Source organism: Ornithorhynchus anatinus, chromosome 4 (assembly GCF_004115215.2).
Source record: "Ornithorhynchus anatinus isolate Pmale09 chromosome 4, mOrnAna1.pri.v4, whole genome shotgun sequence".
Lineage (NCBI taxonomy): Eukaryota > Metazoa > Chordata > Mammalia > Monotremata > Ornithorhynchidae > Ornithorhynchus > Ornithorhynchus anatinus.
In genome coordinates, this window is record NC_041731.1 from 89,438,535 (window position 1) to 89,464,395 (window position 25,861).

Genomic DNA, 25,861 nt, shown 5'->3' on the forward strand with positions numbered 1-25,861 from the left:
GACAGGAGAAACAGGCATATTTGGGCAGAAGTGGAAAAAGCAACTGGAAAGTGATCAATTGAAGAATGCCATCAGGGAGGAGAGGGAGGGAGCTCTGGTAAGGTGAGATGGATAGAGTCTGATGTGCAGTTGGATTTTGATAGGTGGCAGGTGATCTCCTCTTGATATACTCCTGGGAAATATGTGAGAGTTGAAGGGGTAGGAGGAGGGAAGACCTGGAGAGATGCAGGAGAGATTTTAGGGAAATCATGCCTGCTGGTTTTGATTTTCTCAGTAGAGTATTTGACCAGGCCATTAGAAGCAAGGGATGGGGGAGGCAGAGGGTTAGGGTATTGAGCAGCATAGCCTAGTGGATAGAGCACGGACCTGGGAGTCAGCAGAACATGGGTTCTAATCCCATTTTCTGCTGCTCTGCTGGGTGACCTTGGGCATGTCATTTCACATCTCTGTGCCTCATTTACCGCATCTGTAAAATGGGGCTGTGTCCAACCTGATTATCTTGTACATACCCCAGGGCTTAGAACAGTGCCTGGCACCTAGTAAGTACTTGACAAATACCAAAAAAAAAAAAATAAATAGTGGAACATCTGGAACAAGTGGTGAGGGCAGTGGGCATGGGAGTCAGTAAGGATGGACAAATAATTTTATGGGGTTGAGGAGAAGGCAGAGTTAAAGCACACAGGAATGAACTTGAGGAGGAAGAGGTTGACCCTATGTCTAGATTTCCCCCAGTGCACTCTGCCGCTCATGTACAGGAGTGAAGGAAGTAGATTGTAGAGGTGATCCAGGCTTGTGGGGTTGTGGTACAAGATCAACAAAGGGTTAGGGGAGCAGGCGAGTTGAGTTCAATAGAGAAGGTGGTGTTGAGAGTGTCAATTTGATTGACAAGAGAAGGTAGTTTCCATATGGAAACTAAATGGGACATGACTTGAGAAAATTGGATGGAGTCAAAAGATCAGAGGTCTCCGTGGGGGAACAGGACAGATTTTTCTGGAGGAGATGTGTTGTGGAGAAGGCAGGTAAGGAGGTTATGATCAGATAGAGGGATTTCAGAGTTGGTAAGGGTAGGGACTCTACAGTAACTAGAGGTGATGAGATCGAGTATGTGTCCAAGTTGGTAAATGTGCAAGCTGGGGTGGAGTAGGAAGTCAGTGGAGTTGAGGAGAGATAGAAACTGGGGAGCGGAAGGGTCGTCAGAATCATCCCCCTGAATATTGAAGTCCCCAAGAATCACTTGGGGCTCACAGTCTAGAAGGGGGGTGGGGGGAGACAGACATCAAAACAAGTAAACAGCCATCAGTAGCATCATTTTAAATAAATAGAATTATAAATACATATCATTAAAAAAGAAATAGAATCATGATTATAATCTTCCCAAGAGCACTTGGGAAGTACAGTTCAGCAACAAATAGTGATAATCCCTGCCCACAACGGGCTCACAGTCTAGAATTAGAATCATGATTATAATCTTCCCAAGAGCACTTGGGAAGTACAGTTCAGCAACAAATAGTGATAATCCCTGCCCACAACGGGCTCACAGTCTAGAAGGGGGGAGACAGACATCAAAACAAGTAAACAGCCATCAGTAGCATCATTTTAAATAAATAGAATTATAAATACATACATATCATTAAAAAATAAATAGAATCATGATTATAAATATGTACATATATATACAAGTCCTGTGGGGCAGGGAGGGGGGAAGAACAAAGGGAGTGAATCGGGTTGATGGGGAAGGGAGGGGGAGCAGAGGAAAAGGGGGCTTTAGTCTGGGAAGGCCTCCTGGTGGATGTGAGCTTTCAGTAGGGCTTTGAAGAGGGAGGGCATTCCAGGCCACAGGTAGGACGTGGCTCAGGGGTCGGCCGTGGGACTGATGAGAACAAGGCACATTGAGAAGGTTAGCACCAGAGGAGCAGAGTGTGTGGGTTGGGATGGAGAAGGATAGAAGGGAGGTGAGGTAGGAGGGGCCAAGCTGATGGGTATGTGGTGAGGTCGACTAGAGACTAGACTGTAAACTCCTTGAGGACAGGGATCATGTCTACCAACACCATTGAACTCTCTCAAATTCTTAATATGGTGCTTTGAGCACAATAACTGCTCAGTAAATGCAACTGACTGATCACTGCAGCAGGTAGAAGTTCTCATCACTGAGTTTTAGTCATGGGAAAAGCAATCAAAATTGAATTCCTAAAAGTTGTAAAAAGTCATTATTGCTTGCAATGCTGTGAAAACTTAAAATAAGGGTTAAAAATGCACTATTAAATTTCATTTTATTTTCCACAATCCCAGAGGCTTGAGGTTTTCGTCTCTGTATAATATAAACCATTGTCTGTTTTCTCTTTGCATCTAATCTTAGTAGTTACCACTCATTTCAACTGACATGATTCCACTACTGTATTCTACTGATTCTATTCTCCTTTGGTCAATATTTTCTTTGCCCATCAACTCATTTGAAACGTTATGGAGGCCTAGTATCTGTTGTATTTCACGGTGTTCAATTTTCCTTAAGTGTTGCACACTTTAGCTGATATACACCTACCACCACAAGGGGGCAGAGTAAGACAAATATTAAAATTCTCAGATTATTTTTCAAAACTCAAATGAAAGAGAAGAAAATACTCTCTATGAGACCCTAAACATAAAAGAAGTGGGACTGTGGTTTTTTGTCAGCTGTTTGGTTTACAAATCCTTAAGTCCTGAGCAAATGTTCAATTTGTATCAAGAAAAATATAAGGGGCTTGGGAGCAGGGAATGGAAAGAGTGAAGCCATCAGACATGATTTCCCTAAAATCTCCTGTACACGTCTCCAGTTCCACCCTCCTTCTGCACCTTTACCTATTCTCCTATACTTTCCAGCAGTATCTCCAGAGGAGATCTCTCACCCTCTCTTAAAACCTACCCACTCATCTGAACCTCTGACCCCCATTTGCTTCACACCTTATTAAAACACTTGTCAGTCAATCAGTCAATTGTATTTATTGAGTGCTTACTGTTTGCAGAGCAGAGCACTGTACTAAACACTTGGGAGAGTATATTGAGAAGCAGCATGGCTCAGTGGAAAGAGCGCGGACTTTGGAGTCAGGGCTCATGAGTTCGAATCCCAGCTCTGCCACTTGTCGGCTGTGTGACTGTGGGCAAGTCACTTAACTTCTCTGTGCCTCAGTTCCCTCATCTGTAAAATGGGGATTAAGACTGTGAGCCCCACGTGGGACAACCTGATTCCCCTATGTCTACCCCAGCGCTTAGAACAGTGCTCGGCACATAGTAAGCGCTTAACAAATACCAACGTTATTATTATAACAATATAAAAGCCACGTTCCATACTCACGATGAGCTTTCAGTCTAGAGGGGGAGAGAGGCATTAATATAAATCAATAAAATTACAGATATGTACATAAGTGCTCTGGAGTTGAGACGGGGGATGAATAAAGAGAGTAAGTTAAGTCAGTCAATTGTATTTAGTGAGTGCTTACTATGGAGAAGCAGCGTGGCTCAGTGGAAAGAGCACGGACTTTGGAGTCAGGGCTCATGAATTCGAATCCCAGCTCTGCCACTTGTCGGCTGTGTGACTGTGGGCAAGTCACTTAACTTCTCTGCGCCTCAGTTCCCTCATCTGTAAAATGGGGATTAAGACTGTGAGCCCCACGTGGGACAACCTGATTCCCCTATGTCTACCCCAGCGCTTAGAACAGTGCTCGGCACATAGTAAGCGCTTAACAAATACCAACATTATGTACAGAGCATTGTACTAAGCACTTTGGAGAACTCAGTATAACAATAAATAGGCATATACCCTGCCCATAATGAGCTTACCGTCTATAAGGGGAGATAGACATTAATATAAATTAATAAGTTACAGATATGTACATAAGTACTGAAGGGCTGAGAGGGGGAATGAATAAAAGGAGCAACTTGGAGTGATGCAGGAGTGGGCAAAGAGGAAAGGAGGGCTTAGTCAGAGAAAGCTTCTTGGAGGAGATGTGCCTTCAGTAAGGTTTTAAAGTTGGGGATAGTAATTGTCTATAGGATATGAGGAGGGAGGGCATTCCAGGTCAGAGGCAGGACGTGGGCGAGAGATCGATAGTGAGATAGAGAAGATCGTGGTATGGTGAGAAGGTTAGCATTTGAGGACTGAAATGTGCAGGCTGGGTTTTAGTAGGAGAGTAGTGAGGTGAGATAGGAGGAAGAAATGTCATTTAATGCTTGAAAGCCAATAGGAGTTTTTGTTTGATACAGAGGTGGATAGACAACCACTGGATGTTTTCTCCCTGATCGCCATCTAAAACCGTCACCCTCTAACTGCTCCTTCCCCACTGCTTTCAAGCAAGCCCATGAATCCCCATCCTAAAAAAAAACTTCCCTTGACCCCATGACAAGAGCCAGTTATCTCCCTCAAAGGTTTTTTTTAAATTAAAGAGCGTTGTTTTACACCTTTGCCTCATCTTTCTATCCTCCAGTTCTCTTTTTGACTCCTTGCAACCTGTCTTCCACCTCCTCCATTCCACTGGAACTGCCATTTCTAAGGTTACCATTGTCCTCCTTCTTGCCAAATCCAATGGCCTCTATTCCATCCTAATCCTCCTCACCCCCTCAGCTGCTCTAGCACTGTAGAACACCCCCTTCTCCTGGAAACATTACCTAACCTTGACTTCAATGATACTGCCCTCTCCTGGTTCTCCTCCTATCTCTCTGGCCACTCATTCCCATTATTTTTTGCCAACTTCTCCTCTGCTTCCTACCCTCTATCTGTGGGAATCCCTTAAGGCTCAATTCTGGATTCCCTTCTATTCAACATCTACACCCACTCCCTTAGCAAACTCATTCACCCCTACAGCTTCAATTACCTTATCTTAGCAGATGATCCCCAAATCTACTCTGATCTCTTTTTTATGGTATATTTTTAATATTTACTATGTGCATAGAACTCTACTGAGCACTGAAGTAAATGCACAGTCCCTGTCACACATGGGGCTCACTGTTCTGTCTTGAATACATCTTTACTTGGATGCCCTACTGAAAATCTAAACATAACCATAACAGAATTCATTCATTCATTCATTCATTCAATAGTATTTATTGAGCGCTTACTATGTGCAGAGCACTGTACTAAGCGCTTGGGATGAACAAGTCGGCAACAGATAGAGACAGTCCCTGCCATTTGACGGGCTTACAGTCTAATCGGGGGAGACGGACAGACAAGAACAATGGCACTAAACAGCGTCAAGGGGAAGAACATCTCGTAAAAACAATGGCAGCTAAATAGAATCAAGGCGATGTACAATTCATTAACAAAATAAATAGGGTAACGAAAATATATACAGTTGAGTGGACGAGTACAGTGCTGTGGGGATGGGAAGGGAGAGGTGGAGGAGCAGAGGGAAAAGGGGAAAATGAGGCTTTAGCTGCGGAGAGGTAAAGGGGGGATGGCAGAGGGAGTAGAGGGGGAAGAGGAGCTCAGTCTTGGAAGGCCTCTTGGAGGAGGTGATTTTTAAGTAAGGTTTTGAAGAGGGAAAGAGAATCAGTTTGGCGGACGTGAGGAGGGAGGGCGTTCCAGGACCGCGGGAGGACGCGACCCGGGGGTCGACGGCGGGATAGGCGAGACCGAGGGACGGTGAGGAGGTGGGCGGCAGAGGAGCGGAGCGTGCGGGGTGGGCGGTAGAAAGAGAGAAGGGAGGAGAGGTAGGAAGGGGCAAGGTGATGGAGAGCCTCGAAGCCTAGAGGAGTTTTTGTTTGGAGCGGAGGTCGATAGGCAACCACTGGAGTTGTTTAAGAAGGGGAGTGACATGCCCAGATCGTTTCTGCAGGAAGATGAGCCGGGCAGCGGAGTGAAGAATAGACCGGAGCGGGGCGAGAGAGGAGGAAGGGAGGTCAGAGAGAAGGCTGACACAGTAGTCTAGCCGGGATATAACGAGAGCCCGTAATAGTAAGGTAGCCGTTTGGGTGGAGAGGAAAGGGCGGATCTTGGCGATATTGTAGAGGTGAAACCGGCAGGTCTTGGTAACGGATAGGATGTGTGGGGTGAACGAGAGGGACGAGTCAAGGATGACACCGAGATTGCGGGCCTGCGGGACGGGAAGGATGGTCGTGGCATCCACGGTGATGGAGAAGTCTGGGAGCGGACCGGGCTTGGGAGGGAAGATGAGGAGCTCAGTCTTGCTCATGGTGAGTTTTAGGTGGCGGGCCGACATCCAGGTGGAGACGTCCCGGAGGCAGGAGGAGATGCGAGCCTGAAGGGAGGGGGAGAGGACAGGGGTGGAGATGTAGATCTGCGTGTCATCTGCGTAGAGATGGTAGTCAGAGCCGTGAGAGCGGATGAGTTCACCGAGGGAGTGAGTGTAAATGGAGAACAGAAGAGGGCCAAGAACTGACCCTTGAGGAACTCCAACAGTTAAAAGATGGGAGGGGGAGGAGGCTCCAGCGTAGGAGACCGAGAATGATCGGCCAGAGAGGTAAGAGGAGAACCGGGAGAGGACAGAGTCCGTGAAGCCAAGGTGAGATAAGGTATGGAGGAGGAGGGGATGGTCGACAGTGTCAAAGGCAGCAGAGAGGTCAAGGAGGATCAGAATGGAGTAGGAGCCATTAGGAGCCATTAGGAGCCATTAGCAAGTAGGAGCCACAGAACTCGCTCCCCAAAGTCACCCCTCCGCCTCTCCCCTCCCCCCCAATAACCCCCTCCCCTACTTTCCCATCCTTCCCTGCAGTATCCTCAGAGGAGATCTCCTCCCTCCTCGCAAGTGCCACCCCCTCCACCTGCGCCTCGGACCCCATTCCCTCTCACCTTCTTAAAACCATCGCCCCTGCCCTCCTCCCTTCCTTAACTTCTATTTTTAACCACTCAATCTCCAAGGGCTCCTTCCCCTCTGCCTTCAAACACGCCCACGTCTCCCCCATCCTAAAAAAACCCGCTCTTGACCCCACTTCCCCCTCCAGTTATCGTCCTATCTCCCTACTACCCTTCCTTTCCAAAATCTTAGAACGAGTCGTCTACAATCGATGCCTAGAATTCCTTAACTCCCATTCTCTCCTAGACCCCCTCCAATCTGGCTTCCGTCCCCTCCACTCTACCGAGACTGCTCTCTCTAAGGTCACCCATGACCTCCTTCTTGCCAAATCCAATGGCTCCTACTCCATTCTGATCCTCCTTGACCTCTCTGCTGCCTTTGACACTGTCGACCATCCCCTCCTCCTCCGTACCTTATCTCACCTTGGCTTCACGGACTCTGTCCTCTCCTGGTTCTCCTCTTACCTCTCTGGCCGATCATTCTCGGTCTCCTACGCTGGAGCCTCCTCCCCCTCCCATCCTTTAACTGTTGGAGTTCCTCAAGGGTCAGTTCTTGGCCCTCTTCTGTTCTCCATTTACACTCACTCCCTCGGTGAACTCATTCGCTCTCACGGCTTTGACTACCATCTCTACGCAGATGACACGCAGATCTACATCTCCGCCCCTGTCCTCTCCCCCTCCCTTCAGGCTCGCATCTCCTCCTGCCTCCGGGACGTCTCCACCTGGATGTCTGCCCGCCACCTAAAACTCAACATGAGCAAGACTGAGCTCCTCATCTTCCCTCCCAAGCCCGGTCCGCTCCCAGACTTCTCCATCACCGTGGATGGCACGACCATCCTTCCCGTCCCGCAGGCCCGCAATCTCGGTGTCATCCTTGACTCGTCCCTCTCGTTCACCCCACACATCCTATCCGTTACCAAGACCTGCCGGTTTCACCTCTACAATATCGCCAAGATCCGCCCTTTCCTCTCCACCCAAACGGCTACCTTACTATTACGGGCTCTCATTATATCCCGGCTAGACTACTGTGTCAGCCTTCTCTCTGACCTCCCTTCCTCCTCTCTCGCCCCGCTCCGGTCTATTCTTCACTCCGCTGCCCGGCTCATCTTCCTGCAGAAACGATCTGGGCATGTCACTCCCCTTCTTAAACAACTCTAGTGGTTGCCTATCGACCTCCGCTCCAAACAAAAACTCCTCACTCTAGGCTTCAAGGCTCTCCATCACCTTGCCCCTTCCTACCTCTCCTCCCTTCTCTCTTTCTACCGCCCACCCCGCACGCTCCGCTCCTCTGCCGCCCACCTCCTCGCCGTCCCTCGGTCTCGCCTATCCCGCCGTCGACCCCTGGGTCACGTCCTCCCGCGGTCCTGGAACGCCCTCCCTCCTCACCTCCGCCAAACTGATTCTCTTTCCCTCTTCAAAACCTTACTTAAAGATCACCTCCTCCAAGAGGCCTTCCCAGACTGAGCTCCTCTTCCCCCTCTACTCCCTCTGCCATCCCCCCTTTACCTCTCCGCAGCTAAAGCCTCATTTTCCCCTTTTCCCTCTGCTCCTCCACCTCTCCCTTCCCATCCCCACAGCACTGTACCCGTCCGCTCAACTGTATATATTTTCGTTACCCTATTTATTTTGTTAATGAATTGTACATCGCCTTGATTCTATTTAGCTGCCATTGTTTTTACGAGATGTTCTTCCCCTTGACGCTGTTTAGTGCCATTGTTCTTGTCTGTCCGTCTCCCCCGATTAGACTGTAAGCCCGTCAAACGGCAGGGACTGTCTCTATCTGTTGCCGACTTGTTCATCCCAAGCGCTTAGTACAGTGCTCTGCACATAGTAAGCGCTCAATAAATACTATTGAATGAATGAACTCCTTCTTTCCACCCAAACCTTCTCCCCTTGACTTTCCCATCACTGTCTCACAGTCCTTTCTTCCCAGCCACAAAAGCCAGTAAATTTGACATTATCCTCAACCCATTTCTCTCATTCATCCTGTATATTCAATCTGTCGCCAAATCCTGGCAGTTCTACCTTCATAACAGCTCTAGAATCTGTTCCTTCATCTCAATCCATACTGCTAGCTTGCTGGTACGAGCACTTTTTTATTGTATTTGTTAAGTGCTTGCTATGTGCCATGCACTGTACTAAGTGCTGGGGTGGACAGTGTTACGGATTTTTATCAGAGAAACTACTCTGATCTCGCAATCGCATGAGAGGGTTTCGTGACCTTGGTGTAGAAATGAACAGAGTCGAGAGAGCAGGAAAGGGCGGAAAGTGGCTGCCGCCCGTTCACCCCGTTGGGGTAGGAGTGACGAACAGCCACGAGTCGTCCCGAACCCGTTACCTTTATTTGCAAGCATTTCTACATTCTACTCCACCGCAACTCTTCCAGTGTGCGCCCCAAATTCAACCCAATCCCCTTGCGTTCCTCGGAACTCCACCCTCCATTCAGAACCAGTTCTTAGGAGTGGTAATGTAATTGACATATCGTTACCCAAATTCAACTGATTGATCTACCACAGAATGGAGATTAAATGGAGACAGGAAGTCTAGCACAATATTGGAAGGTGATAGAATGGAGACAGGATGGTCAATTGCCTAGTATAATATGGGAAGGAGACAGAACAGAGACAGGATAATAAATTGTCCAGTACAATAGTATAGTAAAGATCAAAATCCTAACACTGTCCACCCCAGCACTTAGTACAGTGCATGGCACATAGCAAGCACTTAAATACCATAAAAAAGTGCTCATACCAGCAAGCTAGCAGTATGGATCGAGATGAAGGGGCAGATTCTAGAGCTGTTATGAAAGTAGAACTGCCAGGATTTGGTGACAGATTGAATATGCAGGATGAATGAGAGAAATGGGTTGAGGATAATGTCAAATAGTGCTTTTGTTAAGCACTTACTATATGCCAAGCACTGTTCTAAGCACTGGCGTAGATACAAGGTAATCAGGGTGACCCATATGGGGCTCACAGTCTTAAGCCCCCTTTTACAGATGAGGATACTGAGGCACAGAGAAGTTAAGTGACTTGCCCAAGGTCACACAACAGACATGTGGCAGATCTGGGATTAGAGCCCAGGTCCTTTTGACTCCCAGGCCTTTGTTCTATCCATTAGGCCATGCTGCTTCTTAAGCACTTGTAATATCCTGCCCAACTACTGCATTAAACTCCAATCTGACCTCCCTGCCTTCTGCCTCTTCCCCCTTCAGTCCATACTTCACTCCACTGCCTGGGTAATTTCTGTAAAAACAAATTCACTTCACCCCTCCCCACTCCTAAAAACCTAAAATGGCTCCATATCAGACAGAAACACCCATCAGCTTTAAGACACTAAATCAACTCTCTCCTTCCTACCTAACCTTACTAATCTACTACAGTCTGTCTAAGTACCCTTAACTTCTCAAATACTAACCTACTCACTGTACTTCACTCTTCTCTCTCATCATCAACCCCATACTCATGTACTCTTTCCAGCCTGGAACTCCTTGCCTCTTCAAAACCAACAGTCCACCACTCTGCCCAACTTGAAAGCCCTCCTAAAATCACATCTCCTGCAGGAAGCTTCATCTGACTAAACATTTCAATTTCCCATTTATCCTCTTTTCTGCATCACCCATGCACTTGGGTCTGTACCTTTTAAGCACTTGACTCCCCCCCCACCTTGTACTTATGTACATATCCTTATACTTTCCATTTCCCATACCTGTAATGTATTTACTGCCTGTTTCCCCCAATACATTGTAGGGCACCTGAGAACAAGGATTGTATCTACCAATTCTGTTGTATTGCAGTCTCCCAAATACTTAGTACCCTGCTCTGCACAAAGTAAGTGCTTAATGAATACCATTGATTGGCAAAAATAAATTCTTCTATAGCCAACCTGACAGTTCTTGGTCATGGACTCCACTCAAGCCCACAGCAACTTTCCATAAAATGGTCAAGGGATTCTCCAGGAGGGGTTTCTCACCCCCTTAGTGTCTCAAGTCAGTTTTACTATAATCAATCACTGGTATTTATGGAATGCTTACCATGTGCAGAGCACTGTACTATGCTCTTGGGAGAGCACAGTTTTCCCCACTCCTTAAAAACTCCAGTGGTTGCCCATCCACCTCCCCGTCAAACAAAGTCTCCTCACCATTGGTTTTAAGGCACTCAATCTCCTTGCCCCCTCCTACCTCACCTCTCTAGTCTTCTACTACAACCCAGTCTGCACAGTTTGCTCCTCTAATGCTAACCTTCTCACTGAGCCTCTGTCTTCTTTATCTTGCCGTCTATCCCTCACCCACATCCTGCCTCTGGTTTGGTACACCCTCCTTCCTCATATCTGACAGACAATTACTGTCTCCAACTTCAAAGCATTACTGAAGGCACATCTCCTCCAAGAGGCTTTCCCTGACTAAGCCCCCCTTTCCTCTTCTCCTACTCCCTTCTGTGTCACCCTGACTTGCTCCCATTGTTCATCCCCCTTCCCAGCCCCCAACACCTATGTACCCATCTATTATTTATTTATATTAATGTCTGTCTACCCCTGTCTAGACTGCAAGTTCATCGTGGAATGCATACCTGTCTGTTTATTGTTGTATTGTGCTCTCCCAAGGACTTAGTATAGTACTCTACACAGAGTAAGCACTCAATAAATACGATTTAATGAATGAATGAATATAATAAACGTGACAGAGTTGGAAGATACATTCCTATCCCCATAGAGCTTACAGTCTAGAGGTGGGGGACACCCATTAATATGAATAAATACATTAGGGATAGGTCCTCAAATCAGAGATATGTATATAATATAAACACTCTGCATTTCTGTGTAGACTCAGTGCCAGGGATGAGAAACATTTAGCTGCTTCCAAATGCAAAGTAGATTAGATTTTCTCTCTGGAAACATGAGATTGATTATGGAGGACAGTGCCAGTTCTTATTTGACCTGATTTGGCTTAAACCACGTAATCCTGGTGAGAAAAAAAAATCCCGAAATTCAGTCCTAGAAGCTTGTATCTTTCTGAACAAAATTCCTGAAAGCTATCTAGGAACTACAGAGCCAGAAATGAAAATTGGTCATTGACTTGAAAAAGACAGTGAATCATCTGGACAGAGTGTTTTCACTGACACGTAGTGAAATGTGTGTGGGCTGCTTCAGGTTCATTTTACAGTGGAAGCCTGACAGAGGAGCCCTTACCCTGGAGCTGTTGCCATGGAAGAGTGAGAGCTGATTAGAGCAATGTAATATTTGAAAGGAGATATTTTTGAAGGTAATGGCCAGAGCACAAAAGAGGAAATCAGTGTGATGAATGGACAGAAGAAAAAAGCTTGAGAGACACCAGATACAGAGAATTCCCGAGTTCATTGTCAAATGGAAGCTGCCTGATTACCTGTTCCTTCTTTCTATGGGGTTAAGGAGGAAAATATTCCACCTGGGTATTTTTGTTTATGTCCCCCTTATGTGCAGAAGCCTAGCATGTAAAACACTGCAGGATTCCCTCAAAACCCGCATTAGGTAATTTAAAACATGGAGCACACCATTTTTTCAGAAATGGTCAGGTATTTTACTTCGAAAACACAAATCTGTTGTAAGCTTGGTTAGTTCCCTCTTCTAGTAATATTCGAAATATATTTTTGAAGATTCCTTTTAACTCAGAGCCAAAAGAATATGCTGGAAACAATGCTCATAATGGCAATGAGGACTTTCTGAAGCTCTATGACTTAATCATGCTAAGCATCATTTTTTTAACTTCCTGAAATACAGAGCTCTTCTCTCTCTCTCCATGTATATATATGTTATATATATATATAATACATGTATATATATATAAAATGTTGCTACTGAGGATGATAGACCACACATGTATGTGAGTTGCGCCTGAAAAGATCGAGGTGTGAATGTCACTCCCTTCTGTATTTTTTATTGGCAAAAATAGATCCATGCTGTGCCAGTGGATTTCCCCATGTACAGGGCCTGTCTCTCTGCATGTTCTTTGGTTTCCATTTGCCCCTGAATTGCAAAATTAAAGTGCAGATAATAATACTTTGTCTTACGGGGATAATGAGTGGACAAAATAAATGATCTCATTAAAGTGCTTTGGAGAAAATAGAAATATTACTAGTAAAATAGAAGTATAATAATAATATATTATATTATATATTATATTATATATTGTTAATAATAATGATGATGATTATTAAACACTTGGGGAACAAGGAAAACAAATAATTAATGTGGACCTCGCCCTTGAGAAGCTTACAGTCTCATGGTGGATTGACCAGAGGAATCAATAGACCGTTGTTGGGCAGGGATTTTCTATCTGTTGCCAAATTGTACATTCCAAGTGCTTAGTGCAGTGCTCTGCATACAGTAAGTGCTCAATAAATACGATTGAATAAATAATAGCAAGACTGATAAGTTACAGGAAAATACTGATAGGTATGCATTGGGAATGTATTGGGTATCACTGTTATGGATGGTTGCATTTCAAATCTTTAAAAGTTTTTTAGCCTTATTCATTGACAGCAGCACCTGCATACCAAAAGTGAAACTTCAACCAAATTCCCAACCCCTCTTTCCAAATACTGATTTGGCAGACTACCTGCTATTAATTGGAAATGAGCCACATCTAGCTTTGTCAGGAACCCTCCATTGATTGGTTGACTTATCTGCTAATTACTTGTTTTAGATCATCATGGGCAGGGAATATGTCTGCTAATTCTATTGTATTATACTCTTCTAAGTGCTTAGAACAGTGCTCTTCATAGAGTAAGCGCTCAAGAAATTCCATTGATTGATCAATGGATTATCTGCTTATTTCTTGCCTGCCTAAACCAACCACATCTTTTCTCATAATAAGAATGATCAGAGCAGGGGAGCCCGATTCACTCTTGCCTTTTACTTGACGTGGACCCATATGCTTAAGCACTGGGGAAAACATGCTTCTGGATCAATAAATAAATAGATCAATCAATCATATTTATTCAGTACTTACTGTGTGCAAATCATTGTACTAAGAGTTTGGGAAAGCACAATATAATGGAATTGGTAGACATGTTCCCTGCCCACAATGCACTTATAGTATAGAGAAAACCCAGATGAAAACCCCCAAAACCTGAACTGTCTGGGAACTCAGAAGCATCAGTTTCCCCAACTCTTTTCCTCTGGAACTTGGAGGCCGAGACACTTGGGAGTTGTTATTTTTCCCTATCCCCATTAGAACATCTAAAAGTGTGAGGGATTATTGTAAGCAGGGAAACATCTCCCTTTGAGTCAGTAATCTTTCATATAAGCAAGCAGCTGAGCACTGTGGGCAAGAAACATGTTTACTAATTCTGTTATATTGTACCCTACCAAGTGCTTAGTACCATGTTCTGCAAACAATAAGGTGCTTAATAAATACCATTGATTTATTGATTGAGAAAAATTGCCATATATATCTGAAGAGTTTCTCATATATGTGTAACTAAGTGATATTAAAGCTCAGTCTAAAATTCATACCCAAGTGTTTCACTTTGCCCATCTGTAGTCATAACTTTCAGTGAGCTGGCAATGGCAAAGATGCATACTTATTTTGATGGGATTCTTAAAACTCTTTGTTAGAGCAGGAAATGGTCTCACTTTTCAACCCATCCATCAGCAGTATTTATTGAGCACTTACTCTGTGCAGAGCGTTATCATAAGTGGTTGGTAGAGTAAAATAGAGTTAGTACAATCCCTGCCCTCAGTGATTTTACAGTCTAGCAGGGGAGAAAGACACCAAAATAAATTACTGGTCTTGTCTTATGCTGTTGAAATGTCTCCGACCCATAGCGACACCATGGACATATCTCTCACAGATCACCCCACTTCTATTTGCAATTGAAATTCTCACTCTAGGCTTCAAGGCTCTCCATCACCTTGCCCCTTCCTACCTCTCCTCCCTTCTCTCTTTCTACTGCTTACCCCGCACACTCCGCTCCTCTGCTGCCCACCTCCTCACTGTCCCCCGCCCCCCGTTCTCGCCTATCCCACCATCGACCCCTGGGCCACATCCTCCTGCGGTCCTGGAACACCCTCCCTCCTCACCTCCGCCAAACTAATTCTCTCCCCCTCTTCAAAACCGTACTTAAAGCTCACCTCCTCCAAGAGGCCTTCCCAGACTGAGCTCCCCTTTTTCCTCTGCTCCCTCTACCCCCCCTTCACCTCTCTGCAGCTAAACCCTCTTCTTCTCCCTTTCCCTCTGCTCCTCCCCCTCTCCCTTCCCCTCAGCACTGTACTCCCCTGCTCAACTGTATATATTTTCATCACCCTATTTATTTTGTTAATGAGATGTACATCACCTTGATTCTATTTTTTTGCTATTGTTTTAATGAGATGTTCTTCCCCTCAAGAGCAGGGACTGTCTCTGTTACCACTTTGTACATTCCAAGCCCTTAGTACAGTGCTCTGCACATAGTAAGCGCTCAATAAATACTATTGAATGAATGAATGAATGAATGAAATTGTTCTGGTAGTGAATCCATTGAGTTTTCTTGGTAAAAATATGGAAGTGGTTTATCACTGTCTCCTTCCAAGAAGTCAACTTGAGTCTCCACCCTGGACGCTCTCCTACCTATGCTACTGCCCAGCACAGGTGAGTTTTGACTTATAGTACATTGTCTTCCACTCAATAGCCACTGCCTAAGCTAGGAATGGAAAGTACAGACCTCTGCTTGACTCTCCCTCCCATAGTCGAGACTGGTACAGTACTGGAAACTCTCCAGGTGTGACTCTGAGAGGGGCAAATTACGGGTAGAAGACAACAATAGATTTTAAGGACATGCACATAAATGCTAAGGCAGAAGAGGTTGGGGGTGAGTATCTAAGGTGACAGGCAAGGATTCAAGTGACAATAGTGGAGGAAATAGATTGGGTAGATGAAAGATTGATTAGGGAAGATCTCCTGGAGGAGATGCAATTTTAAAAGGGTTTTGAAGTGGGAAGAGCAGTGGTCTGCCAGAGGTGAAGAGGAAGAAAATTCCAGGCAGAAGGGAGGGCATAAGCAAGAGGTAGGTATAGCAAAAGATGAAAATAAGGCACAGTAAGGAGATTAGCTTGAGAGGACCAAAACATGCAATGTTGGATAGAATGGGAAAGGAGCAAGGACAAGTAGAAAGCACTGTGGTTTAGTGGAAAGAGCTCAGGCTTGGGAGTCAGAGGTCATGGGTTCTAATCCCAGTTTCTCCTATTGTCAGCTATGTGACTTTGAGCAAGTTACTTAACTTCTCTGTGCCTCAGTTACCTCATCCTTAAAAGAGGGATTAAGGCATGTAGGACAACTTGATAACCTTGTATCTCCCCCAGCACTCTGAATAGTCAGTGCTTGGCACATAGTAAGCACTTAACAAATACCATCATTATTATAAGGAAAAGAGCTGATTCAAAGACAATGATTAGGAGTTCCTGCTTGAAGTGGAGAGGAATGGGCAACCAATCAAGGATTATTTTACTAAGTGGGGAAACATGAGTAAATCCAGGAATAAAAAAATATATATTTTCCCCAAATTGTTGGGACCTGTCTTTCTCCTCCTTGCATCACCTTCAGTTGGAAATATGCACAGTTGTTTAGGCCCATGCAGTGTTTCCCAAAGGATTATGAACTATGACCCTTTTATTTGGCAAAATTCTCCAAGATGATTTGATAAGCTGTCACAATAACTTACCAACTCCTTCACTGACCAACTGTTTTAAATTACAAGGGGGATGAGGCAGGGAAGAGTGGCAGGAGAGAGGAGGGGCATTGGTGAGCTCAACATCAACCCCTCCCACAGCTGCCTCACTGTCCCCCTCACAGGAAATGGTGACAGTAATACAGAAACAATCCCTCTGAGAAACCAGGGAAACCCACAATCTTGGTGTCATCTTTGACTCCGTTTTCTCATTCACCCAACACATCCAATCCCTCACCAAAACCTGCTGGTCTCACTTTCACAACATTGTCAAAATCCCCAACTTTCCTCTCCATCCAAGCAGCTACCTTGTTGGTACACTCTCTCATCATATCCAGACTGAATTACTGCATCAGCCTCCTTTCTGATCTCCTATCCTCCTATCTCTCCCCACTTCAGTCTGTACTTTACTCTGCTGCCCAGATTATCTTTCTACATAAACACTCTGGGCATGTCACTGCCCTCCTCAAAAACCTCCAGTGGTTGCCTATCAACCTTCGCATGAAGCAAAAACTCCTTACTTTTGGCTTCAAAGCTCTCCATCACCTTTCCCCCTCCTACCTCACTTCCCTTCTCTCCTTCTACAGCCCAGCCTCCACACTCCGCTCCTCTGCTGCTAACCTCCTCACTGTGCCTCATTCTTGCTTGTCGCGCTATCAACCCCTGGCCCACGTCCTACCTCTGGCCTGGAATGCCCTCCCTCCTCACATATGCCAAATGAATGCTTTTCCCTTCTTCAAAGCTGTACTTAGAGCTCACCTCCTCCAGGAGGTCTTCCCAGACTGAACCCCCCCTTTTCCACTGCTCCTCCTACCCTCCCCTTCACCCCAACTCCCTCCCTCTGCTCTATGCCCTTCCCTGCCCCACAGCACTTGTATATATCTGTACATATTTATTACTCTATTTTATTAATGATGTGTATATATCTATAATTCTATTTCTCTCTTTTGATGCTATTGGTTCACTCATTCAGTCATATTTATTGAGTACTTACTATGTGCAGAGAACTGTACTAAGCACTTGGAATGTACAATTTGTCAACAGAGATAATTCCTGCTCAACAACGGGCTCACAGTCTAAACAGGGGAGACAGACAATGAAACAAAACAAGTAGTCAGGCTATCTGTTTTGTTTTGCTGTCTGTCTCCCCCTTCTAGACTGTGAGCCCATTGTTGCGTAGGGATTGTCTCTATCAGTTGTCGAATTGTACTTTCCAAGCACTTAGTACAGTGTTCTGCACACAGAAAGCGCTCAATAAATACAATGGACTGACTGAATGAATGAATGAAATGGAGGGTGGGATGTTTTCCTAAATCCTGGCTTCCACCCATCCTACAGTGGCCTTTCTCTCCCATCTCGTGACTCCATACCCAGATGATCCGGGGTGATTTTGTCTTTGGCTTTTCATCCTGTTTCTCCTCTCCGTTGAGGGGGGCTGTTGCATTCCAGACAGCGAGAGTGTGAGGGGGAAGACAGCTCCAGGCAAGAGATGAGTGCGGTGGAGCAAAGTGGGATGGGATGAGGAAGACTACTGATTTTAATTTTTCAGAAACATTTTCATTGTCTCTCGGTCTCTGTGTCCCACAATGACTTCACTGTGTCAGAAAATTGACAGATCTTCCAATCAATTAGATCACCTCTGGAGGTACCAATCAGAGCATGCAGCTCATGAGGAAACAGTAAATCAACCCCTTCACTTGGGTGGAAGATGATCAGTTAAGGTTGCCCACTGATGCACATAATCCAATCAAATATAGCTTAGCCAGTTAGCATCTGTATAGTGTATCCCTTGGCAGTCCCCCATAATGTCCAACACTGAAGTAGTTTCTTGCTTTCTCTTTTGGTACCACACGCAATTTGTGAGGTAGGAAAACTCCCTGAACCAGCAAGCAGTACAGTGCTAGAATCGTTTTGAGGGGGAAATAGAGTTGGATCCCGTGGTGAAATAAACTGTTTACAGTTGACATCTATGAGGAGTCTTCAATTGAATCTGAGCAAACCATATTTATAATGTCATCCCCAATGCCAGAAGACAATAATGGAGAGCTTTTCTATTTCCATTAGTGAAATTATTTGTTTCAGGCCCATGGCTTTATCTTCATGCTTGGTTACCCAGACATTATTCTTCCCTCCTACTGCTCTGTGACCTGGTTTTATTATCAGGTATCATGTGCCTTGCATGTTGGCCCATTATAATTAGGAATGCCAGGAAGACATTAAAAATAATAATCATGTTAGAAGGAGGTTAGCAACCCAACAGAGTATATAGTGTGGTATATAACTGTACATGAGCATGTTGTTTGGTATGTTTGCATTTACTTCTATTCATCTACAGTCCATATCCCTTGGCTCCTGATGGCTCTGGACTGAAAGAATTCAAGTCATTACCTCCAGGCAACGTGGTGAATCTACTCCTGTTCTCCAACACACAAAAGCATAACTGAAAGGAAAGACAGGGGTTACATTCATTCATTCATTCAATCATATTTATTGAGTACTTACTGTGTATAGAGCACTGTACTATGCACTTGAGAAAGTACAGTACCCCAATAAATAGTGATATTCCCTGCCCACAATTTCCTTAATAATAATAACAATAATAATAATAATGGTATTTGTTAAGTGCTTACTATGTGCCAAGCACTGTTCTAAGCGCTGGGGTAGATACAAGGTAATTGGGTTGTCCCACCTGGGCTCACAGTCTTAATCCCCACTTTCCAGATGTAGGAGGAGGAGGAGGAGGACAGGAAGATGAGCAAGTAGGAGGATGACAAGGATGAGGAGGGAGAGAAAGAGGAGTAATGGAGGAGGAGGAAAGGAGCACAAAGAAGAGGCTGAGGAGGATGAAAAGGAGTAGAGGGAGATGAGGAGGATGATGAGAAGAGCAGTGAGGACAAGGAGGAAGATGAGAAGGAGGACAACAATGAGCCAGATGAGGACGATGTGAAGGACAAGGTGGAAGATGAGAATGAGAAAGAGACTGGGAAGGTGCAGGATGGGGAGGAGAAGAGGAAGGGAAGGAGGACTAGGAAGAAGATGTGAAGGAAGAGGAGAATAGGTGATGAGGAGGAGTATGAGAAGGACAAGGATGAGTCAGATGGGGAGGATAATAATAATTAATGGTAGAAAGATGCACAAATTTGCAAAAACACGATGATGGACGTGCTTGAGATTAATTATGTGAAGAAAATGTATGGAACCGAGTTTCAGGGCTCTTTGGCTGGCCAATTTATGAGTGTTCCACTGATTTAATAATGATATAACCAGTCTCAACAATTCCTTTTTCCCATTGTTTTATATGGGCACATACATTCAGCATATTTGACTTTTAAATACCATTAAATTGAATATGCACTGCCTCTACAACTTTCAAAGAGCCATGTCAGGATTTTTCTTTATTAAATTGAAACCTCACCTGAAGTAGTGTTCTTAGGGAAGGAGAATGGCCTAGTGGATAGAGAACGGGCCTGGGAGTCAGAAGGACCTGGGTTCTAATCCTGATTCCTCTACTTGCTTGCTATGTGACCTTGGACAAGTCATTAAACTTCTAATGCCTCAATTTCTCAAACTGTAAAATGGAATCCCTGTCCTCCCTCCTACTTAGCCTGTGAGCCTTATGCTGGACAGGAACTGTGTCTGACCTAATTCATTACATCTACATCAGCACTTAGAACAGTGTTTAATACCAGGTAAGCGCTTAACAAATACCATTAAAAGAAAACAAACTCTGGAGGTATTTGCTGGGCAAATGTGTGTTTCCTTAGAATAGAATTGAACAAATGTAGTTTTCAAGACATCTGAAAACTAAGCAGCATGGCTCAGTGGAAAGAGCCTGGGCTTTGGAGTCAGAGGTCATGGGTTCGAATCCCGATCTGCCACTTGTCAGCTGTGTGACTGTGGGCAAATCACTTCACTTCTCTGTGCCTCATTTACCTCATCTGTAAAATGGGGATTAAGACTTTGAGCCTCACGTGGGACAACTCGATCACCCTGTATCTACTCCAGTGCTTAGAACAGTGCTCTGCATATTGTAAGCACTTAACAAATACCAACATTATTATTGTTCTTGTCTCTTCTGAGTCTCTCTGGATCTTGGAGGTTTTCTGATATTTTGTCAAATGATGCAATAACTTTTGACTAGAAATAAAAATACTTTAATTACCTTAAAAAAAGTTCTGACCCATAGCCAGTGAGTTCATTGTTGGTTTTGGTGATACTGCCTGGGAGAGTTTCATCTAGCTGGCGCAGAACTGGAAGAGACACAAAGAGAACAAAGACAGGGGAACTGTGGAAATTATCTTTTGAAAAGGGAGACAGGCTGATCAAGCAGTTTTTTAATTCCAGTGTTCTGTATGGACAGTGCCTGAGACTCTTTTATCTCAACTGCATAAGGCAAATAATTCACATTATAAAATGACAAAACTTACTTAGTTGGAAAGGGTGAGGAGTTGGGATGATCAATCAGATGTCTTTTACAGTTTAAGTTTTATGTACTTTAAATTTTGGAAAACAACAGTGGAAGAAGACTGGAGATAGAGTTGTGAAGCAGAGCCCCCTCTGAGGCATAAGGCCTCTTCTCCACTGACAGGAAGACTGAGCTTCAGCAGGAGTTCAGGTAGCTGTGGTAGGGAAGTTGCTAAAAGGAAATAGAATGAGAAATAGTGAGGGCTGACCTGGATGCTTATTTGGAAACTTTTTATAAAGGAACTCATTATAGAAAGTACCATGGTCTAATGGAAAGGGCCCTGGCCTGGAAGTCAGAGGTCTTGGGTTCTACTCTTGGCTCCGCCACTTATCTGCTATGTGATCTTGGACAAATCATTCAATTTCTCTGGGCCTCATCTGTAAAATGGGGATTAAGACTGTGAGCCTTATGTGGGACAGGGACTGTGTCCAAGCCTTGCTCCTAGTAAGCCCTTAACCAATACCATTAAAAAAAATACGAAGCAATAAATGGTCAAGTAGACGGGATCTTCTGTAGAGGAATCCGATGAAAGTATAAAATGTAAGCAAATTAAATGTGAGCAGGAGGTGGACGATACCAGGGGAAAAAGGCAGATACAAATTGTGGGAGGTGAAAGGGCAAACAAACTATCAATAGCAAAAGTATGGAAACAATGAATAAATGAGTAGAGTACCTGGAACATAAATTCTAAGAATGGCTGTACATATGTATTTTTTAAGAGAGGCTGTTGGGATGACACTTCTTGAGGAGATGGAAGATAATCAGGGAATGCTTTCTGAAGGAGGTGAGATTTTAGGAGGGCTTCTATTCTGCAGAGAACTGTAATGTGTAGGATTTGAAGGACATTGCAATAGGGGAAATCTTGTCTGTCTTGTAACTAGTTTTATGAGCTCTAGGCTAGGAGTACTGCACCTCCATATGTTTTTTAATGGTATTTGTTAAGTACTTACTATGTGTGAGCATTGTACTTAGCACTGTGGTAGATTAAAGCTAATCATGTTGGACACAGTCCATGTTGCAAGAGGGGCTTAGCAGTCTTAATCCCCATTTTACAGATGAGTTAACTGAGTCACGGGTAAGTTAAGGGCTTGCTCAAGGTTACACAGCAGAAAAGTGGCAGAGCTGGAGTTAGAATCCAGGACCTTCTATCTCCCCAGGCCTGTGCTCTCTCCATTAGGTCATGCTCTGCATTAACTCCTGTGGAATATTTTACTCACTAGAGGGCATCTGACTCAGGGCTGGCAATGAACCTCCAGTGGGACTTGACAACTTGATAAATGGCCTGGTGGGAGCCTGGCAATTCAATGAATCAAGGAATCAATAGTATTTATTGAATGCTTTGTCTGCATAGAGCTGAAGATAGCCATTTAACCAGATAGCCAGAGAAGCAGTGTGGCTCAGTGGAAAGAGCACGGGCTTGGGAGTCAGAGGTCATGGGTTCTAATCCTGGCCCTGTTGCTTGTCAGCTGTGACTTTGGGCAAGTCACTTAACTTCTCTGTGCCTTAATTACCTCATCTGTAAAATGGGGATTAAGACTGTGAGCCCATTGTGGGACAACCTAATAACCTTGTATCCCCCCAGTGCTTAGAACAGTGCTTCACACATAGTAAGCGCTTAACAAATGCCTGTCATTTAACAAATAGACATGGTTCCAGGCAGCCCATTTATGAGGACCCAGTCACCTTCTAGATTGTGGAATGACTGTGGTACCACACTGTCCTCAAGCTGTATGAGAAGCAACATGGCCTAGTGGTTAAAGAGAAGCAGCGTGGCTCAGTGGAAAGAGCACGGGCTTTGGAGTCAGGGCTCATGAGTTCGAATCCCAGCTCTGCCACTTGTCGGCTGTGTGACTGTGGGCAAGTCACTTAACTTCTCGGTGCCTCAGTTCCCTCATCTGTAAAATGGGGATTAAGACTGTGAGCCCCACGTGGGACAACCTGATTCCCCTATGTCTACCCCAGCGCTTAGAACAGTGCTCGGCACATAGTAAGCGCTTAACAAATACCAACATTATTATTATTAAAGCATGGACTTGGGAGTCAGAAAGACCTGGGTTCCAATCCCAGCTCTGCTACTTGTCTTCTTTTTGAACTTGATCAAGTCACTTCATTTCTCTGGGCCTCAGTACCCTTATCTGTAAATTGGAGCTTAAGAGTGTGAGCCCCGTGTAGAACAGGGACTGCATCCAACCTGATTAACTTGTACCTACTCCAGTGCTTAAAACAGTGCTTTGCACTTAACAAATACTATTATTATTATTATTTCTAATAATAAAAAGTCAGTTGGAGTCACCTGCAGTTTGCTTAGAGAAATGAAAGGAGTTTATCTTTGCTTATTTTAGCCCATCTGCCACTTGGCTCCAGGCTGCAGGTAACAACAAGTCAGTGTAGGGTTACCAGACGAGTTCACGGCTAAGGCTGTTACACAGTTACCTGACATGCCAACCATTTGTAGATTGAAATCGGTCAGCACTCAGCTTTGGTCTCTCTGAAGTGAAGATACTTTATAATACAAAGAATGACATGGATTATTAGTGCATTTCCATCCTAAGCACATTATTTTATGCCTTAAACTGAAATCAGTTTCTCTGCCCACTTCAGTTCACTTTACAGCCATCCATTTGCTGGTTGCAAAAGAGGAATGCCAGTCCATTTTAATATTTAAACATAATTGTTCAGAGCCGTGTTCATCCAGCCAGCTTATTTTCTGTTCCTCTTAAAGAGATATGTAACACTGATAGATGTTTTAAAAAGATCTTTTGGTAGTCCATTGCAGTGCTGCTCGATTCAGAGTTTTAAGTTCCTGCTTAGATGCTCTCCGAACAACCTGTAAAACTGTTTGGCTGTAAGCTGGAGTTCCCATGGACCGAATAAATAATTTCCATGGCAACAGTGCTTAAAAGAACAATTGAGATCCCAGGAGATAACAGTGATGCATTAGCTCTTGCATTATTTGGTTTTAAAAACTGACAACTAAAGAGGTTTATGTTTCTTAAGAGGATGACTGGCTTTGAACAGAAAAGGAGGAAACTGAAGCAAAGTGATTACCTCCCTTGCTGCCTTTCAATATTTTATATGATTAATATCACTTTGTGAGGGCTGAGTGTAGAAATGATGGCTTCACCACTGGAATGGAGTTTATGAGGAATCTACCTTCCTTCCCATGAAGAACAGCATTTTAACTCTAGTAGGCCAATCAACCACAGAGATCCCTGAAATCCACTTTTTCTCAGACATTTTCAGGCGGTCTGATTTCCTTTGTGAAATCATCAAAATCCACAAATTGGCACTCCTTGTTCCAGCTTCAGGTACCTCAGGACCTTTGTTCCTGTCCCTATTACATTAAACAATTCCTTCATCTGGAGCTTTTAATCCCACTGACAATTTCAGGTTCCTAGTGACCTATACATTTTAAAAAGCCAGATGGATGACAAGTGGTTGAATGTCAAACAATTAAAGAGAAAACATCAAGCAACCTCATTGTTCAAGGAACCCTCAAATCATTATCAATCTAATTAATTGCATATCCAGGCTTTTGGATTTTGCTTTTCAGCTCAAACCAGCCTAATTTCTATATGGCTTTTCTCACCAACTTTGTTTATGGAGCTGTGAGATAAACAATATCGTTTGGGCTCTAATTAAACTATCCACAACCAAAGTCCAACTCAAATCTCAGTTTGGTGTCTTATCCACCTGACAAATTGGCTGGGATTCAATTCTCAGTCCCTGTCCAGGGTTATCCCCATATCCTCCCTTGCATGTCAAAATAATAATGATAACAATAATAATAATAACATTTGTTATGTAGTTACTATGTGCCAGGCACTATATTAAGCACCGGGGGGATAAAAGCTAATTGCGTCGGAAACAATCCCAGTTTCACATGGGGCTCACAGTCTCAATCTCCATTTTACTGATGTAGTAACTGAGGCACAGAGAAGTGAAGCGACTTTCCCGAGATCACCCAGTAAAAAAGTAGTGGAGCTTGAATTTGAATCCATGACCTTTTGATTTCCAGGCCCATGCTCTATCCACTACTAAGTGAATCTACTGCTTAATGAGCAGCCATTGGAAAAAAGGAGGAAGAGAGTGTATTCTTGGCTTTCTCTCCATCTCTTTCTCCCTCTCTCTGTCTCTGTCTCTCCCACCTCCTAACTCAGCAAAAGCCTTTATCATACTATCAAGACTCTGCCTTTCCTTTCAGTTAGCCACTTAAAGTGTTGCATAACATCTTTCAGTCCATTTTCATTTCTTTAAGTTGCTGAAATGAGATGTCATCCATCCGGGCTCCTAAGTATTGTGGTTATTTCCCAGGTGGTTGGTGCAGCTTCAAAGCCTCTCTTTGCCTTTAGTCTTCCTTTTATAACTCCTGGCAGCTAGGAAGGCCTTGCTTGAGAATATAGGCTCCATAAATTGCAGGGAAAAGCTAGCTGCAGGGGAGATGAGATAAAACAGCTAATTGTTCATGTCATTGTGTAAAATAATTACCTGGTTTTATTTGATTCTTATCCAGGGCCTAGGGTGGCAGTATTTGTTATCAAATGTGCAAATCTATAGAGAATCTAAGGCACTGTCATGAGAATATTTAAAGACTAGGTATGAGCACATAAACCTGGACACCCTCCTAGACTTTGGGATGCCAGGGTAATTCTGGGAGTGGGATTGAACTCTGAGAACTTGAGTTCAAAGCCAATGTCTTCCCCTCTACATTATAAATATGAACTATGGATTACATGGAAAAAAAATTCTTCTACTTCCCTTTTCAGTTGTCCCCTTGCTATAATTGTGGTTTTTTTAATGATCTGAGGCAGTTTGGAACATGTTTATGCAGGCACAGTTAATTGGGATTCTTCTCCCATAATAAGGGATTATTTCCAAGAGAACCGGTTTATGCCTCTACCATCTCCAAAAGGCTGAATAAGATGTTTTCTAGAA